The following is a 19,690-nucleotide window of genomic DNA, read 5'->3' on the forward strand; positions in this document are numbered from 1 at the left end:
CCTGATTTGTGTGTGTGTGTGTGTGTGTGTGTGTGTGTGTGTGTTATAGCCTGGGATAAAATCTTTTAATTTCATACATGTCATGTGCAATCTGAGTTAAAAAAAAACCTTTCTCATGTATTTATGATAAAAATATCACCTATGAGAGTATCTAGTGACTGTACAGCATTTAACATAGAATTTAAAGTGCCTAAAATGATTATTACAAGAGTCCTGTTACTATAATGCCCTTCCCTTATCAGTGATTCGTATGCCCCTAGACTCTTAAGAGAATTTCTGAAGCTGTAGGTAGTGCTGAACCCTACATAACCTTAGATTCCTCTATTCACACATATATATGATGTTTGACTCATAAGGAAGACAAAATAATATATTAAAAACTTAGATTAATTATAAATAAACAAAAACATTATAATAAAAGCTATATGAATGTCACCTCTTTGTGTCTCCCTGTCTCTGACTCAGGTACATACAACACACACACACACACACACACACACACACACACACACACACACACACGAGTCTACTAAGTACCTAATGCGTGGGCAACGCATATAGCATGGATACAATGGACAAAGTGGAGGTTCAGTTCCAGGGGGATACTTAGTGGAAAGGCATGTGATTTAATCACATTACTTGGATAAGGTGAACTTTAAAAGATATGAACAATTTATTTCTGGATTTTCCAATTTACTGATTTCAAATTTTATTGACATGTGTAACTGGAACAGAAGAAAGTAGAACTTCACTCAGCAGGGGTGGAGGAGCAGCCCCATCATTATTCTTCTTTGAGGATAGCGTTATTCTTTGACCTCTTATGTGCTCTTCTTCCTCTTAACCATTATGCTTTTCCTTAAGATATATACTTTTTAAAAGATTGAACTTACAAGCAGCTTGATAAATTCTCTCCTAGAGTTATTTCTGTAGACCTAGTGATTCTTTTCCGTATTAAAATATAGGTCTAGATACAAAGTGATACTTAATGTGTAAGATGGTGCTGGGAGGAAGAATGTGGGCATTAGGGTAAACTAAAGAAATGTTTTATTTTAGAACTCTGTCTCATGGAAATGTCCCCATACAGAGCCCCTCAGAAAATTCTGCAGATAGGGCTTTTTCACCAGAAAAATTTGAACTGAGACTTCCACAGATTTGCTTACTTTGGTTCTTTTTAAAAATTTTTATTTTATTTTTAATTCATTTTTTACACTCCATATTCCACCCCCCATCATCCACACTCCGACCTGCTCCACATCCCACACCTCCTCCCCATCATACCCTGTCTCCACCTGGAGGCCCCCATCCTCCACCTAACCTGACCTTTAAGTTCCCTGGGGCCTCTAGTCTCTTAAGGGTTTGGTTCATCATATCTGAATGAACACAGACCTGGAAGTCCTCTTCTGTATGTGTGTTGGAAGCCTCATATCAGCTGGTGTATCTGTCTGTTTGGAAGTCTAGTGTTTGAAAGATCTCAAGGGTCCAGATTAATTAAGACTGCTGGCTTTCCTACAGGGTTGCCCTTCTCCTCAGCTTCTTTCAGCATTTCCTAATTCAACAACAGGGGTCAGCTGCTTCTGTCCATTGGTTGGGTGCAAATATCTGCATCTGACTCTTTCAGCTGATTATTGGGTCTTTTGGACTGCGGTCATGATCGATCCCTTTTTATGAGTGCTCTCTCCTCTCCATTTCCATCCCTGTAATTCTTTCAGACAGGAATAATTATGGGTTGGAGTTGTGACTGTGGGATTGCAACCGCATCCCTCACTTGATGCCCTGTCTTCCTGCTGGAAGTCAGCTCTTTAAGTTCCCTCTCCCTACTTTTGGGGTTTTCATCTAAGGTCCCTCCCTTTGAGTCCTGGGAATCTCTTACATCTCAGGTCTCTGATGTATTCTGGGTGTTCCCCCAACCTCCTATTTCCTGAGGCTGCCTGTTTATATTCTTTCTGCTGGTTCTTAGAGCTTCAGTCTTTTCCCTAATCTAATACCAGATCAGGTTTCCCTCTTCCTACACCCCATCCTGTCCACTCCCCCCACCAGGTCCCTCCCTCCCTCCCTCCCCATTTGTGAATGCTTTCTTCTCTCTCCCAAGTGGCATCCTCACTTGAGCCCTTCAGTTTGTTGACCTTTTTGAGTTCTATGGACTGTATCTTGTGTATTCTGTGTTATTGGGGTTTTTTTTTGTACCTAATATTCACTTATTAGTGAGTACATACCATGCATGTCCTTTTGGGTCTGAGTTACCTCACTCAGGATGATATTTTCTAACTCCATCCATTTGCCTGCAAAACTCAGGATATCCTCGTTCTTAATAGCTGAGTAGTATTCCATTGTGTAAATGAATCACATTTTCTGTATCCTTTCTTCCGTCATGGGATATCTAGGTTGTTTCCAGCTTCTGGCTATCACAGATAAGGCTGCTATGAACATAGTGGAACATGTGCCCCTCTGGCATGGTGGGGCATCTTTTGGGTGTATTCCCAAGAGTGGTATAGCTGGGTTGTCAGGTAGATCTATTTCCAATTTTCTGAGGAACCTTCAGATTGATTTCCAAAGTGGTGGTACTAGTTTGCAATCCCACCAGCAATGAAGGAGTGTTCCTCTTTCTTCACATCCTCTCCAACATGTGTTGTCACCTGAGTTTTTGATCTTAGCCATTATGATTGGAGTAGGGTAGAATCTCAGGGTTGTTTTGATTTGCATTTCTCTGATCACTAAGGACTTTGTACATTTCTTTTGGTGCTTCTCAGCCATTTGAGATTCCTCAGTTGTGAATTCTTGGTTTAGTTCTATGCCCCATTTTTTTGATTGGGTTGTTTGGTTTTTTTGGTGATTAACTTCTTAAGCTCTTTATATATTTTAGATGTTAGCCCTCTATTGGATGTGGGGTTAGTGAAGTTTTTTTCCCAATCTGTAGGTTGCTGATTTGTCTTATCGACTATGTCCTTTGTCTTACAGAAGCTTTCCAGTTTCATGAGGTCCCATTTATCAATGAATGATCTTTGAGCATGAGCCATTGGAGCTCTGTTTAGGAAATATCCCCCTGTGCCAATGAGTTCAAGGCTCTTTCTCACTTTCTCTTCTGTTAGATTCAGTGTATCTGGTTTTATGTTGAGGTCCTTGATCTACTTGGACTTGAGCTTTATAAAAGGTGACAAATATGGGTCTATTTTCATTCTCCTACATATAGACAGCCAGTTAGACTAGCGCCACTTATTGAAGATGCTTTCTTTTTTCCATTGTATATTTTTGGCGTTTTTGTCAAAAATCAAGTGATGGTAAGTGTGTGGTTTTATTTCTGGGTCTTCGCTTCTATTCCATTGATCAACATGTCTGTCTCTGTACCGGTACCATGCAGTTTTTATCACTATTTATCTGTAGTAAAGCTTGAGATCAGGGATGGTGATTCCCCAGCTGTTCTTTTATTGTTAAGAATTGTTTTCACTATTCTGGGTTTGTTTTTTTTTTTTTTTGCCTTTCCTGATGAATTTGAGAATTGCTCTTTCCATGTCTTTGAAGAATTGAGTTGGGATTTGATGGGGATTGCATTGAATCTATAGATTGCCTTTGGTAGGATGGCCATTTTTACTATGTTAATTCTGCCAATGCATGAGCATGGGAGATCTCTCCATTTTCTGAGATCTTATTCGAATTCTCTCTTGAGAGACTTGGAGTTATTGTCACATAGGTTTTCCACTTGTTTGGTTAGAGTTACCCCAAGATAATTTATACTATTTGTGGCTATTGTGAAGGGAATTGTTCCCCAAATTTCTGTCTCAACCTGTCTATCCTTTGTATAAGGGAAGGCTACTGATTTATTTGAGTTAGTTTTATATCCGGCCACTTTACTGAAGTTGTTTATCAGCTGGAGAAGTTCTCTGAGAGAATTTTTGGGGTTGCTTATGTAGACTATCATACCATCTGCAAATAGTGATACATTTATTTCTTCTTTACCAATTTGTATCCTCTTGATCTCTTTTTGTTTTCTTATTGTTCCAGCTAACATTTCAAGTACTATATTGAATAGATATGGGGAGAGTGGGAATCCTGTCTTGACACCAATTTCAGTGGGATTGTTTCAAGTATGTCTCAATTCAATTTGAATTCATCTGCTCAATGTAAGTTATTATCAAATAAGATTTATAAAATTACCTAGTTTAACATTAATTGGTTGGAAGGTGTAGAGATGACATCATCAGACACAAAAAGACTGAAAAGAGTTCATGCTTTTTTATTGATTATTATTGTCATTTGATAATTTCATATAAGTATAAAATGCATTCTGATTAATCTCTCCCTTCCCCATCTTACCCCTACTATTCCTGTCTCTCTCACCTCTCACCACCATCCCTATCACTCTCTTTCCCAATCTTTGACTTCAAGTTTTGTGTTTTGACTCATTTAGTTTAACCAGAGCAATTTCTGTGACAACTGAATCAATACTATCTGTTGGAGCTTGACTGGGAATGGGGCTCAGAAATAGGTCCACAACTGAAGGCATGTATTTCCTGTCTCTCTAAATCTATTGATGGCAAATAGTTAAGCAGAGAAGTGTAGGACTTCAGAAGCTTTCCTCCATCTGTGCCTGACTGCTGATGGGCTATTCTGTGTGCAGGCTCACTTTAAGACTTGTTATGACTTTTTAATCACAGTGGCTACGTCTTGCCCAGAAACTGTTTCTTCACAGCCAATGTTCTTAATTCTAGCTCTTATATTCTTTTCACTCCTTCATCTTCTGTTTTCTGAATCTTAGAAGGGTGGTATAAATGGCTTGTTTAGGGCTACAAACTTATTTCTCACTTAGTCCAATGGAAAGAAAGAGTTCACCGATAAAGACTGAGAACAGTGTTTATCTATGGGTAGAAACATACATGCCTAGAAGACAGCTTAATGCTACATAAATTTATCCAAACACCACTATTCAACTTTCTCCTAGGGCTGTGATCTGCCCTGCTATGGCCAGGCATCTATTCTTATGCAGCAGGTTACAAGCTCAAGCAGAGAGCAGTGCTACAAGTAGGCATACCTTACTTAGCAGACTGGTGTTATCTCATAGGTAGATCACAGGATTGATAGACTGGTCTCATCTCATAGGTAGATCGCAGGATTGATAGACTGGTGTCATCTCATAGGTAGATCGCAGGATTGATAGACTGGTGTCATCTCATAGGTAGATTGCAGTATCAATAGACTGGTCTCATCTCATAGGTAGATCGCAGTATTGATAGACTGGTGTCATCTCATAGGTAGATCGCAGGATTGATAGACTGGTGTCATCTCATAGGTAGATCGCAGGATTGATAGACTGGTGTCATCTCATAGGTAGATTGCAGTATTGATAGACTGGTGTCATCTCATAGGTAGATTGCAGGATTGATAGACTGGTGTCATCTCATAGGTAGATTGCAGGATTGATAGACTGGTGTCATCTCATAGGTAGATCGCAGGATTGATAGACTGGTGTCATCTCATAGGTAGATTGCAGTATCGATAGACTGGTGTCATCTCATAGGTAGATTGCAGGATTGATAGACTGGTCTCATCTCATAGGTAGATCGCAGGATTGATAGACTGGTGTCATCTCATAGGTAGATCGCAGGATTGATAGACTGGTGTCATCTCATAGGTAGATCGCAGGATTGATAGACTGGTGTCATCTCATAGGTAGATCGCAGGATTGATAGACTGGTGTCACTCATAGGTAGATCGCAGGATTGATAGACTGGTGTCATCTCATAGGTAGATCGCAGTATCGATAGCTGGGTAAGACCTTTATTTCACCAACAGCCTGCATAGCTCTTTCTGGGACTATGAAAGTTAACCCAAAAGGGCAAGCTTCCAGCTAATTTCCAGCTTGTTTTCTCTATATCATGACCTTAACTGAAATTATAACTAAATAATTTTCTTTAGCAATAAGAAATTAAACTCAGAAGAAAAAAAAGTAGAATTTAAGAAGCAAAATCTTTGATAAATAACGGTAATCCAAACTGAGTTGAAATGAATTCAATTGACCTAAGCTGAATTGAATTGAATCCTGATTTAACTGAATATGAAGTTCAAGCACAGGTCTAATAACAACTTGGAGGAACATAAAAGTAAGATAGAACTGAAGTACTAAACAAAAATAACATTGAAAATTGCACATATTGTTTAGTAAGAATTAGTGACCCTAGTGTTAATTGGGCGACCATGAGAACAGTGCACAGTGAAAGAAAAGAAATAAAAGCATTCTAATGGCATTTAAAACATCACCAATAGAAGACATATTATTTGTATATGTCTGTGTACATGTGTATATATAATGTGTGTGTGTATATATGTGTATATGTTTATGTATATATATACAAATGTATGCATGTATGTGTGTTTGTGAACATGTTTGAGTAAGTACTAGATGCTTTTGACTGTTCACAAACTTCAGAATTCCGTTTTTCTAATATCTTGCACCTGTACTAGCTACAATTTTAAAACAAAGTTTAAACACACACATACCAAGATTGGCACTTTTTCAGGCCATTCTGTTCCAGGTACCATTATATAAACATCTGTAGTCTGGAGATTCTTCGTCAGCCTATGTGGCAGTGTGGTCTATCGTGTTTTTCACATCTTTATTTCCTGGTCAGTGTTTGAAAGGATCCAGACTCTTCTTAATCTTGTTTGGCCAAACTTGTACTCTAGAGCACTGATGTCTTTTATATTAGCCTTTCTGCAATTATATTCAATGCCACTCACTATAAAGACGATATAGACAGAGTGCCTTTCAGAGACAACTCAGCTTCCATAGTGGAGGTATATAGGAATATGAACCCACAAAGGTTTTCTTATGGAAGTGTCTTTTCATTGTCTATATTGTGTGTGGACTGGGCTGGGCCATTTTGCCGGGTTTTAGTTTACAATGGAGGTAAAATACTTTGCAGCTACTTATTTTTTCTCAATTGGTATCTGGTTTCTTCTACTGACCATTCAAAGACAACCTCTAATTTTCTTAATCCAGGAGTTCATACTGATTGCTTTCACAGCATTAAGGCTAGAATGTTTTTCACTAAATATTTTTCTGAATACACAGCTGAGTGAAAAATTAGGTTATAAATGAGCATGTTGCCTTCTGGTCAGGCCACCTTGGGCACAAACTCTGTGGGACAGTCCAATGGTCTCCAAACAACTCTCCATGCCCCAGGAGCCCTAGCATGCCCAGGATCTTAGGATCACTGGTGAGTTGAACACAACATCTGTTCCAAAACAATCTTGAGGGGTTGGGCCCAGCAGGAGTAGAGACACCGGAAACCTGCCCAACCAGTGGCTCAGGTTTCTTCTGGTCAGCACTGATCTAACTTGGTTTCAAACACAGCGGACAACCCCATGGTCCCCAGAGGAGGTACCACTTCCATGCTCTCTAACATGCCCAGGATCTTAGGATTCCAGGATCCCAGGAGCTTGGTCACACAGGATCTCAGGGTCTCAGAGGAAGCTTGACTGCCAAGAACTCTGACACACCCAGAATCTCAGGATCACAGAGAAAGCTGGACTCTGAGGAGTTCTGACTCAACTGGGATTACAGGAAGGACAGGCTCCAATCAGATATATTGAGGGCTGGGAGCACTTGAGATAATCAAATAGCAGGAGGCGAGCATACAAACAGAAGCAACAGAAACCAAGGTTATTTGGTATCATCAGAACCAAACTTTTGCACCAGCGCAAGTCCTGGATATACCACCACACCAGAAAAGCAAGATATGGATCTAAAGTCACTTCTCATGATGATGATGGAGGACATAAATAACTCCCTTAAAGAAATGCAAGAGAACACATCCAATCAGGTGAAAGAATTGAACAAAACCACCCAGGATCTAAAAATGGAAGCAGAAACAATAAAGAAATCACAAAAGGAGACCACTCTGGAAAGAGAGAACCTAGGAAAGAAGTCAGGAGCCATTGATGCAAGCATAACCAACAGAATACAAGAGATAGAAGAGAGAATCTCAGGTGCAGAAGATACACAACAATCAAAGAAAAAGCGAAACACAAAAAGATCCTAACCCCAAACATCCAGGAAATCTAGGACACAAACACAACTAAAGAAGAATAAACATAAGGATAATAGGTATAGACGAGAAAGAAGATTTCCAACTTAAAGGGCCAGTAAATATATTTAACAATATTATAGAAGAAAACTTCTCCAACTTACAGAAAGAGATGCCCATGAACATACCTAAAGAAGGAGCTAGAGAAAGTACCTAAGGAGCTAAAGGGGCCAGCAACCCTATAGGAGGATCAACAATATGAAGTAATCAGTACCCCCCAGAACTGTGTCTCTAGCTGCATATGTAGCAAAGGATGACCTAGTTGGCCATCATAGGGAAGAGAAGCCCTTAAACTTGCAAAGATCATATGCCCCAGTACAGGGGACTGCCAGGGCCAGGAAGCAGGAGTGGGTGGGGTTGGGGAGCAGGGCAGGTGGAGGGTACAGGGGACTTTTGGGATAGCATTTTAAATGTAAATGAAGAGAATATCTAATAAAAATGTTTTTAAAAATGAGAAAAAATAAAAAAGAAAGGAAGAAAGCAGTCCTAAGAGGTACACTCATAGCTCTGAGTGCCTCTAAAAAGAAACTGGAGTGAGCATACACTAGGGGCTTGACAGCACACCTAAAAGTTCCAAAACAAAAGGAAGCAAATTTACCAAAGAAGAGTAGACAGCAGGAAATAATCAAGGTTGGGGTTGAAATCAACCAAATAGAAACAAAAAGAACTATACAAAGAATCAAACAAAACAGGCACTGGTTCTTTGAGAAAATCAACAAGATACATAAATCCTTAGCCAGACTAATTTGAGGGCACAGGGACAGTATCCTAATTAACAAAATCAGAAATGAAAAGGGAGACATAACAACAGAATCTGAAGAAATCAAAAAAATAATCATATCCTACTACAAAAGCATATAATCAACAAAACTAGAAATCCTGGACAATTTTCTAGACAAATACCAGGTACCAAAGTTAAATCAGGATCAGATTAATGATCTAGACAGTCCTATATTACCTAAAGAAATAGAAACAATCATTAATAGTCTCCCAACCAAAAAAGCCCAGGGCCGGATGGGTTTAGTGCAGAGTTCTATCAGACCTTCAAATAGGACATAATTCCAGTACTCCTCAAATTATTCCACAAAATAGAAACAGAAGTTGCTTTACCCAATTTGTTTTATGAAGCCACAATTACTCTGATACCTAAACCACATAAAGACCCAAACAAAGAAAGAGAACTTCAGACCAATTTCCCTTATGAATATTGATGCAAACATACTCATTTCCTGGGCATATATCCAGAAGATGTCCCAATGGGTAAGAAGGACATATGCTTCACTATGTTCATAGCAGCCTTATTTATAATAGCCGGAAGCTGGAAAGAACCCAGATGCCCCTCAACAGAGGAATGGATACAAAAAATATGGTACATTTACACAATGGAGTACTACTCAGCTATTAAAAAGAATGAATCTGTGAAATTCCTAGGCAAATGATTGGACCTGGAGGGCATCATCCTGTGTGAGGTAACACAATCACAAAAGAACTCAAATGATATGTACTCACTGATAAGTGGATATTAGCCCAGAAACTTAGTATAGCGAGATATAAGGTACAATTTGCAAAACACATGAAACTGAAGAAGAACGAAGACCAAAGTGTGGACACTTTGCCCCTTCTTAGAATTGGAAACAATCACCCATGGAAGGAGTTACAGAGACAAAGTTTGGAGCTGAGACAAAAGGATGGACCATCTAGAGACTGCCATATCCAGGGATCCATCCCATAATTAGCCTCCAAACGATGACACCATTGCATACACTAGCAAGCGTTTGTTGCAAGGACTGTGATATAGCTGTCTCTTGTGAGACTAGGCCGGGGCCTAGCAAACACAGAAGTGGATGCTCACAGTCAACTATTGGATGGATCACAGGGCCCCCAATGGAAGAGCTAGAGAAAGTATCCAAGGAGCTAAAGAGATCTGCAACCCTGTAGGTGCAACATTATGAACTAACCAGTACCCCAGAGCTCTTAACTCTAGCTGCATATGTATCAAAAGATGGCCTAGTCAGCCATCACTGGAAAGAGATGCCCATTGGACAGGCAAACATTATATGCCCCAGTACAGGGGAACGCCAGGGCCAAAAAATGGGAATGGGTGGGTAGGGGAGTGGGGGGGGGGAGGGTGTGGGGGACTTTTGGGATAGCATTGGAAATGTAATTGAGGAAAATACGTAATAAAAAAAAAAGAAAAAAAATTCTCACAAACTGAATCCAAGAACATATTGAAACAATCACCCATCATGATCAAGTAGGCTTCATCCCAGGGATGCAGGGATGGTTCAATATATGGAAATCCATCAATGTTACCCACTATATAAACAAACTCAATGATCAAAAAACACAGGGTCATCTCTTTAGGTGCTGAGAAAGCATTCCACAAAGTGCAACACCCCTTCATGTTAAAAGTCTTGGAAAATCAGAAATTCAAGGCCAATACCTAAACGTAATAAAAGCAATATACAGCAAACCAGTAGCCAATGTCAAACTAAATGGTGAGAAACTAGAAGCAATCCCACTAAAATCAGGGACTAGACAAAGCTGCCCAGTTTCTCCCTTTCTATTCAATATAGTACTTGAAGTCTTAGCCAGAGCAATTAGACAACAAAAGGAGATCAAAGGAATACAAATTGGAGCTAAATTTTTCCAGTGGAAAAAAGACAGCATCTTCAACAAATGGTGCTTACTCAACTGGCAGCTATCATGTAGAAGAATTCATATTAATCCATTCTTATCTCCTTGTACAAAGCTCAAGTCTAAGTGGATCAAAGAACTCCACATAAAACCAGAGACACTGAAACTTATAGAGGAGAAAATGGGAAAGAGCCTTGACGATATGGGCACAAGGGAAAGATTCCCGAACACCAATGACTTGTGCTCTAAGATCAAGAATTGACAAATGGGACCTCATAAAATTGCAAGGCTTCTGTAAGGCAAAGGACACTGTCAATAAGATCAAAAGGCAACCAACAGATTTGGAAAAGATCTTTACCAATCTTAAATCCCATAGGGGGCTAATATCTAATATATATAAAGAACTCAAGTAGTTGGACTCCAGAAAACCAAACAATCCTATTAAAAAAATGAAATACAGAGCTAAACAAAGAATTTTCAACTGAAGAATGCTGAATGGCTGCGAAGCACCAAAAAAAAAAAAAAAATGTTCAACAACCTTAGTCATCAGCGAAATGCAAATCAAAACAACCTCACACCAGTCAGAATGGCTAAGATAAAAAACTCAGGTAACAGCAGATGCTTTCAAGGATGAGGAGAAAGAGGAACAGTCCTCCATTGCTGGTGGGACTGCAAGCTTGTACTTCCAAGTTGTTACTCTGGAAATCAGTTTGGCAGTTCCTCAGAAAATTGGACATAGTTATATCTGAAGATCCAGCAATACCTCTCCTGGGAATACACCCAGAAGATGTTCCAACATGTAATAAAGGACACATGCTCCACTATGTTCATAGCAGCTTTATTTATAATAGTCAGAAGCTGGAAAGAACCCATATGTTCCTCAACAGAGGAATGGATACAGAAAATGTGGTACATTTACACAGTGGAGAACTACAAAGCTATCAAAAACAATGAATTCATGAAATTCTTATACAAATGGATGGATCTGGAGTATATCATCCTAAGTGAGATAACCCAATTACAGAAGAACACACATGATATGCACTCACTGATAAGTGGATATTAGCGCAGAAGCTCAGAATCCTTCTTAGAATGGGGAACAAAATACATGGAAGGAGTTACAAAGATAAAGTTTGGTGCAGAGACTGAAGGAATGACCATCCAGAGACTGCCCCACTTGGGGATCCATCTGATAAACAACCACCAAACCCAGACACTATTACAGGTGCCAACAAGAGGTTGCTGACAGGAGCCTGATATAGCTGTCTCCTGAGGGGCTCTGCCAGTGCCTGGCAAATGCAGAAGTGGATGCTCACAATTATCCATTGGATGAAGCACAAGGTCCCTAATGAAGGATCTAGAGAAAGTACGTAAGGAGCTGAAGGGGGTTTGCAGCCCCATAGGAGTAACATCAATATGAACTAACCAGTACCCACAGAGCTCCTTGGAACTAAACCACGAATCAAAGAAAACACATGGTGGAACTTGTGGCTCTAGCTGTATATGTTTCAGATGATGGCCTAGTTGGTCATCAATGGGAGGAGAGACCCTAGGTCCGGTGAAGGCTCTATGCCCCAGTATAGGGGAATGCCAGAACCAGGATTGGGAATGGGTGTATTGAGGAGCAGGGAGAGTGAGGAGGGGATAGGGGATTTTTGGAGGGAAAACTAGAAAAGGGGATAATATTTGAAATGTAAATAAAGAAAATTTCTAATAAAAATAAATGAGCATGCTTATTATTTTATCCATATGTATGACAAAAATTATAGAAATCCATTCATTAAAATGTTAGTTTTCAATTTCATTAGAGAATTAAATTGTTATTTAAATTTTCAGGACCATCTTTTCTTTTGTACAGCCAGCATGCAGTCTTTCAGAAGCATAAAATAATTTTATCTCAAGTCTTAATTTGTATTTCATTGCTGAAAAGAGACACCATGACCAAGGCAACTCCTGTAAAGACAAACCTTTAATTTGAGCTGGCCTACAGTTTCAGAGGTTTAGTCCATTTTCATCATGGCAGAAAGCATGAGCTTGTACAGGCAGACATGGTGCTAGAGAAGGATGTGAGAACTCTACGTTCGGATCTGAAGGCAGCAAGACAAGACGTGTGTCTTACTGGGTGTAGCTTGAACATTTAAGGCCTCAAAGCCCTGACTTTGCAGTGACATTCCTCTTCCAACAAGGCCACATCTCCTCCTACAAAGCCACACCTCCTCCAACAAGGTCATCTCCCAATAGTGCCACTCCCTATGGGCCAAGCATTCAAACACATGAGTCTATGGGCACCATTCCTATTCTAACCACCACAACTGGTTTTGTGAAATAAACCCCAAAGCACTTCCAGCAGTGGCTGCTATACTAATTCTAGAGCTTTGGGAAGTCCGTAGGTTTACTCGGCATCTGGTACATGCTTTCTGCAGTAATATACACTATAGTGTGGGAGTTACTGGAAAATAGTTGTTTACTTTGTCTTTAATATTAATTTATGGTTAGAAAACATTAATATAGGAAGATCCCCCGATGGATCTGTAGATGGACTTGCATGGACTTTGAAAATGTTGAGTACTGCTGACCTCAGCCTGAGACAGGCTGTTTAGAAGAGGCACACCCCATCTCCCTTGCCTGATCCTGTCTCCTCTCCTACCACCTCACAGCTCATCAGTTTTTCCATATCATGCATATTATATATATATATATATATATATATATATATATATATATATATATATATATATATATATTAAACAAAGCTTTATCCTTTGTCTCCTGCTCTGAATGTCTGCACCCCTTGAAGGCAAGGATCTGAGTTTATTTTGGTCAGTGATGTCTCTGTGGCAAAATGTGTATGTGGAATAAAGGACTGCACAGAAATAGCTATGTATCTATGTGTGTATTACACAGCAGTGCAAGAGGCACAGATGTAGACACGAAGCAGTAACCAAGTGTATGGTGTTTAGCGAACAGAATCTCAAGGAGTCACAGTAACAAAGCTGGATGGTCGGGTTGAGACAAAAAATGATAGATGAGGTTGAACTACGATAGGGGAATCTCAATAAAAGGTGAGCTCTCTGAGATTGCATGCTGAGAGCCAAGCAGGACTTTCTGACAGGACACTTGGTCAGATTCTAGCATGGGTATGAATAGAGCAGTGAGCCTCTCAAACTGATCTGCAATAAAGGGAATGTATACACTCGTTCAAAATTTATAACAACAGAACCTGGCCCCCTTTTCCTTCTGTCTGTGTTTGCAGTACCTGAGCCAAGCAGTGAGGTTTCAAAGGCTTTGTGCTTGGCACCATTTCATTACAAAGCACCCGATGATACCAGACAGCTACACCAGCGCAGAAGCAGGACACTTAAGGAGACGCTGATCCTTTTCTTCTCTGAAGCTTTAATTAAGTGAAGTGGATCTGTGCCCTATGCTTCAGCTCTGTTTTTTTTTCCTCATACAGTGCATCTGGGAGGCACACTATGAATATGTATTTGAGTGTTTTGGCGGTGCTCATTTGTGATGAATACAGATATAAATGAAATTCACTTAGTATAAAATGTTTACATGGGACAGTGAGAATGCCTTTGCAGTATCTGCAGAAAGATGGTATGCTTTTCGCTTCGTCCAGCTTCTGAGGTGACATGTCAGGATCGCCTCCTGTCAGGTGGAATTCATGAATTGTACTAGAAAAAATGAAATTGTAATTAGATTGGGCAGAAGATACGCCCTGTGCTCCTTCCAGGTAGTGTTTGATTGATGGCCTCAGGGGATTTTATTTTAATATTTCTAGATTATTACAAGGAGACACAAAAGAAGTGTCATTGGCAAACTTCACAGTAGAATAATCTAGAAACATTAAGACAAAGAACAGCAAAGCAGTCTGAGGAAGTCTATGCCAAGTGGTGCATGGAATCTTTGTTTTAAGTCCCTTGTCTGAAAGCCAAAGGGCAATTCCCTATTTCATAGAAGGACATTCTTTCCATGTCAGCATGGAACTGAAACAAAACATACAAGAAGTAGGCAATGAGAACAGCTTAGACTACCTTAGTCACCCAAGTATGTGGCAAATATTTATTCTTCCATATTACAGTTGGTAGTGCAGTATATAGCCAGTGTTTTTAAAATCCCACCTGCCTGGTTCTTTAGTATTGAACCTGAGACTCAGTGGTGGCCAGACATCCTTCCTTGTCCTTAAACCTTTTATTAGTATGAATGAAGCTAGACTAGATGTCTTGGGGCCCTGAGGAGTTTGGGGTGTAGAAGAGACAAGAAAGAAAAAGAACAAAGAACTATAATGACATTATAACTGGGTCACCTGTGCTGTAAAATCAGTCTCAGGGGGGTACAGAAGTTTTTGAAAATCTAGCAATACCTTCGACAATAAGCTAAAAGCTCCACTGCATTTGCAGTCTTCCCTCTGCCTTGCATGGCCATGAATCCTCCACATGCTTGCACTGCTGCAGTTTTTTTGAAGTTGTCCAGAGGTTAACGGTTTGCTTTGAAGCACACATTAGTGAACATGTTTGCAGAGATTTCCCTTTTCCATGACTTCCAATCTGACATAGAAAGCTGGAAAAGGCCAACTGTGTCCATAAAGCTGGCCATGTTTACACTCCAGGGTGGTAGAAGGTTGGGACCAAAGAACAGAGTTAATGAGAAAGGCTGGTGGTTGTGGCATATTCAGTTCAGTCAAAACCTGTCATGGGCATTGTTTAAGTAGAGGACTTCTGAGACTCAGAAGCCAGCTGCAGTGTTATGACATCCATGAGTCCACTCACCAGATTGCTTATTGGCAATGCCTCACACTGACTGCAATTTTATGAAAAAAAAAAAAAAAAAAAAAGACAGACTATGATAGATCTCGGAGATCTTGGGACACCATGCCAAGCCCCTACCAAATCTCTGCATCCGAGAAAACAAGGCTTACGAGTCATGAGCATTCACTTAGCTGTGTCTAGTAGAGAGTGGGAAAATTGATCTGTTTTCTGGGCTATGGTACAATATTTCCATTTCTGATTTTATTCCTATCTTAGTGAAGGAGTACTGAATATACTCACTCTCTTACCAGAAAGGAGAACTACTTCTTAGAATCCAGGGTGGCTGTGCCAAACTATGCCTGGCATGATTTGCTTTTCCTACATAAGGTTCTGATGCGGGGAGAAGCAGTGGACACATTTACTACATTCACAGGAAACAGTACCCACAAAGCCAGAGGCATGAGAGAATTAAAGTCATTTTTTATACTTGCCTTGATATGGCTATGTCATTTACACTGAGATAATATGGATTTAATAAGAAATAAGTGGGTCCATGTAAACCCCCATTTCCTTTGGCCTTGTAAGTCCTATGCGAAGGATATCTATTCTATGGAGAACCAATTTCTTAAACCTCAGCTTCCCGAAATCAGTGACACTGAGCCCTTTTAGATGTAATTTCACTCTGTCTATTAGATACAAGTCATTATCAGGACATTGATGGACAAGATCCCTGTATCTTGCCTACAGAATACAGAGTGGAGCACAAAGTCTGTGACTTCTGATGCCTTGATCCAGTGTGTGGGGTTTCTTTGCTTCAATTTCTCTTTGAGCTTTCAGAGCTCAGTAGGAGTTCATTGTGCATAATATGATCAAATGACAGGGGTTCTAGGAGGCTACACCCCTTGAGGAAGACCCCAAATGCCTATTATGACTTTGAATCTGTTTCATCAGTAGCTGCTGCACAGAATATGTTCTTAGGCTGTGGAAATCCTATGCTCGCCACAAAAGCCCTCCTCCATCTCTAACTCCCACTGCTCCGAACTGATTCAGCACCTGCTCCCTGGACAACAACTTTTAGAGCCTTGGGTCTTATTTCACCCAAGTTCTTATTTCTACAAGCATGCTATAAACTTCCTTAGGAGCAAATTCTAAATTTTCTTTTAGCTCATAATATGCAAGTGTCTTAGTCAAGATTTCTATTCCTGCACAAACACCATGACCAAGAAGCAAATTGGGGAGGAAAGGGTTTATTCAGCTTACATGTCTACATTGCTGTTCATCAATAAAGGGAGTCAGGCCTGGAACTCAAGCAGGTCAGGAAGCAGGAGCTGATGCAGAGGCCATGGAGGGATGTTCTTTACTGGCTTGCCTCCCCTGGCTTGCTCAGCCTGCTCTCTTATAGAACCCAAGACTACCAGACCAGGGATGGCACCACCCACAAGGGGCCTTTCCCCCTTGATCACTAATTGAGAAAATGCCCCACAGCTTGATCTCATGGAGGCACTTCCCCAACTGAAGCTCCTTTCTCTGTGATAATTTCAGCCTGTGTCAAGTTAACACACAAAACTAGCCAGTACATCAAGGATGGCTGAGAGATGAATGAATAGGTAAATTCATAAAAGCAGTTTAGGAGCCACTAATAGGAATGGATCTGAGAGTGTAAGTGATATGTCATTCTTTCTGATTATACAAAGTCACAAATAGGTGGGGAAACTCGAATTTCCAGTTGGCAAGGAATGCCTATGGTGTTTATTACTGTTCCCTTCAGGAAGCCTCCTACCCTCCCACCTTCCCTCATTCATTTTATATACCACATGTAAAATTGGAGCCATAACCTTGCTCAAGAATGTGCAAAACAGGAGCATGGTAATGAACTCCTGTTGCTGCTATAAACTTGATGAATGGCTTATGGAGGAAGGACACGAATGGCAACCTCAGGCCAGTGATTAGCTCTAGACATTTTTCCTTAAGAACTTGTGCTGGCCAGCAGAGTTCATTCTACTCTCTGTTCTTTTAGGATTCTGTTGCAGGAATGTCACTGGGTCTTGGCTGTGCAGAGGAACAAAGACTGTCTCTGCGTTTCTTCCCAGCAACCTGAGTGCCTTTCTAGAGCGTGCCCCTCCAGAATCATCTCACTTAAGATTCTGGCTATGCCTTACATGGAGGAGACCTTATGTGTTGCCACGACTTCTGTCTTCTGCTCACCTCAGACTTCAAGGCAAGTTATTTTATTCTGTTTCTATTCTTGCCTATGATATCCTGCATCTAGGAGGGCCTTGTTCATAGTATACTATGGTGTTCATACAGTGGTATGCTATGGTAACATCTGGACACACATCAAACTTTTTTGTGTACAGCTGGTTCTTGAGCACCAATAGAGTGACTTTCAGAAATAGCAAGGTACTTTTATAAGTGACTAGTCAAAATAAAAGCTCAAGTTAAAGAGTGCTTAAAGTACTAAATGCTCTCTGACATTGGTAAAATGGACTTTAACACTTTCCCTCATAGCCTATTATCAGACTAATAAATAATGAGGCATGTGTTTCTACACACACTCTCTGCTTTGTTTCTAACTATTTCGTGCATATTTTTTCAACTACTCTGAAACAGAGTGCTAGCTGTTTCTTCTGAATGCTCTGCCACACTTCTACAACAAAGGACTAGTATTTTGGGGGACCTTATTATTCAGTGTGAACACTAGACCAGAAACATCGAGTCTACCTGGATTCTATAGAATTTTGGGTAACATCCAGGCCCTTTAAATCTGCCTTTCTGTATTAGTTAGGGCCACAGGTATTTGGCATGTTCATTAACATTTGATGTGCCTCACTGTAGAAACTAAGCAGTGAAGTATTCACTGAGATTAACTAAAGGTATTATTCTTTTATACATGCTGACATACACATAGAATCGAGTACTTGGAAGTCAGGGGTAAGAGAAGCAGCAGATCAAGGCCAGCCTTGACTACATAGGAATTTTAAGGTTAGCATGGCCTACATGAATTCCTTTCTCTAAAACTAGCTGACTAATTAAACTATTTTTTTTTTCAGGATGATATATTATGTCTTGACCAAAATGTTGTGGTTAAGTATACATGGCAGTAGAATGTTAATTTTAAGTTGAGATTGGGAGAAATAAAAAAAAAAAACAAATCTAATAAATTTAATTGACTTAGGTAATTTTCTTTAAAAATAATTGGTGGTACAAGTTTGGTGTGTGTGTGTGTGTGTGTGTGTGTGTGTGTGTGGTGTCCATATGTATATGTGGTTGTGTTCATTTATGTGTGCATGTGTGGAGTCCAGAGGGCATTGTTGAGTGCATTCTTCTATTGTTCTTTCTCCTATTTTTAGGCATGGTCCCTCACTAAACCTGGGCTGGCTATGATGGGTGGTCAATGAGCTCAGGGGATCTGCTTGTCTCCATGTCCTCCTTGCTCCCTGCCCAGTTGGGCCAGTTCTTAATAATAGATGTATTTACTGAAGCATTGGATTATTCATGGCTTGGATCAGATCTTTTCCAAGGGCATCCTCAATGCTGAGAAAATCACACAATTACTCATCTCAGCTTCTATTAATGGGTTAGTGTGGGATATTAAGAAAGTAATTGGTGCAGGAGGGATTATAAAGCAGGATACCAACATAGTAACATGTCAGCTGTCACCACACATAAAATCAGAATTATATGAACATATATTTATGTAACATTGACTTCTTTCCATGTAAATTGGCTAATTAAGGTTTCTGGTAAAAGTATGGTTCAACAAATTGTTTTTGTTATTGCTGTTCAGCTATCGGGTGATCACTTGGAGATCAGAGACTATGCTGTTGCCCATAGCAGCTAGCAGTGGCCAGCATGTTAGTTTCATCAAATCACTCTTTGGTGTATTGGATTCATTTGGGGGCCCAAATTTGAGGAATTTGTTACGTCATTGCCTGATGGATGGATTACTGTTTTCCTGGTGTGTGTGATTTCTCTTAAAGTTGCTCACAAGTAGGACAGAGCAAACACTCAGCATGTGCATTAATCTGAAAGAGGTATATACAATTTGAAGATGCTACTTGGCTTTACAAGCCTCATCCTCATTGAAGAGTAGGGAGTGAAGGAAGTATCTATCAGTCATTCACTACATGAACCCTGATGGATTATCTGATGGCATCAATCACTCTGTATTTGTCTTGAGGATTTGACTGGAGACTATAAATTTCTTTCCTTTAAAAACCTCCA

General features: G+C 40.0%; 1 protein-coding gene across 1 annotated transcript in view; it reads right to left on the reverse strand.

Moving 5' to 3' along the window:
• The window catches only part of Fshr (follicle stimulating hormone receptor), a 215,724-nt gene that overhangs the window by 80,857 nt on the left and 115,177 nt on the right, over nt 1–19,690 (reverse strand). The window lies entirely within an intron of this gene.

The sequence above is a fragment of the Mus musculus genome, chromosome 17 (assembly GCF_000001635.26).
Source record: "Mus musculus strain C57BL/6J chromosome 17, GRCm38.p6 C57BL/6J".
NCBI classification, from domain to species: domain Eukaryota; kingdom Metazoa; phylum Chordata; class Mammalia; order Rodentia; family Muridae; genus Mus; species Mus musculus.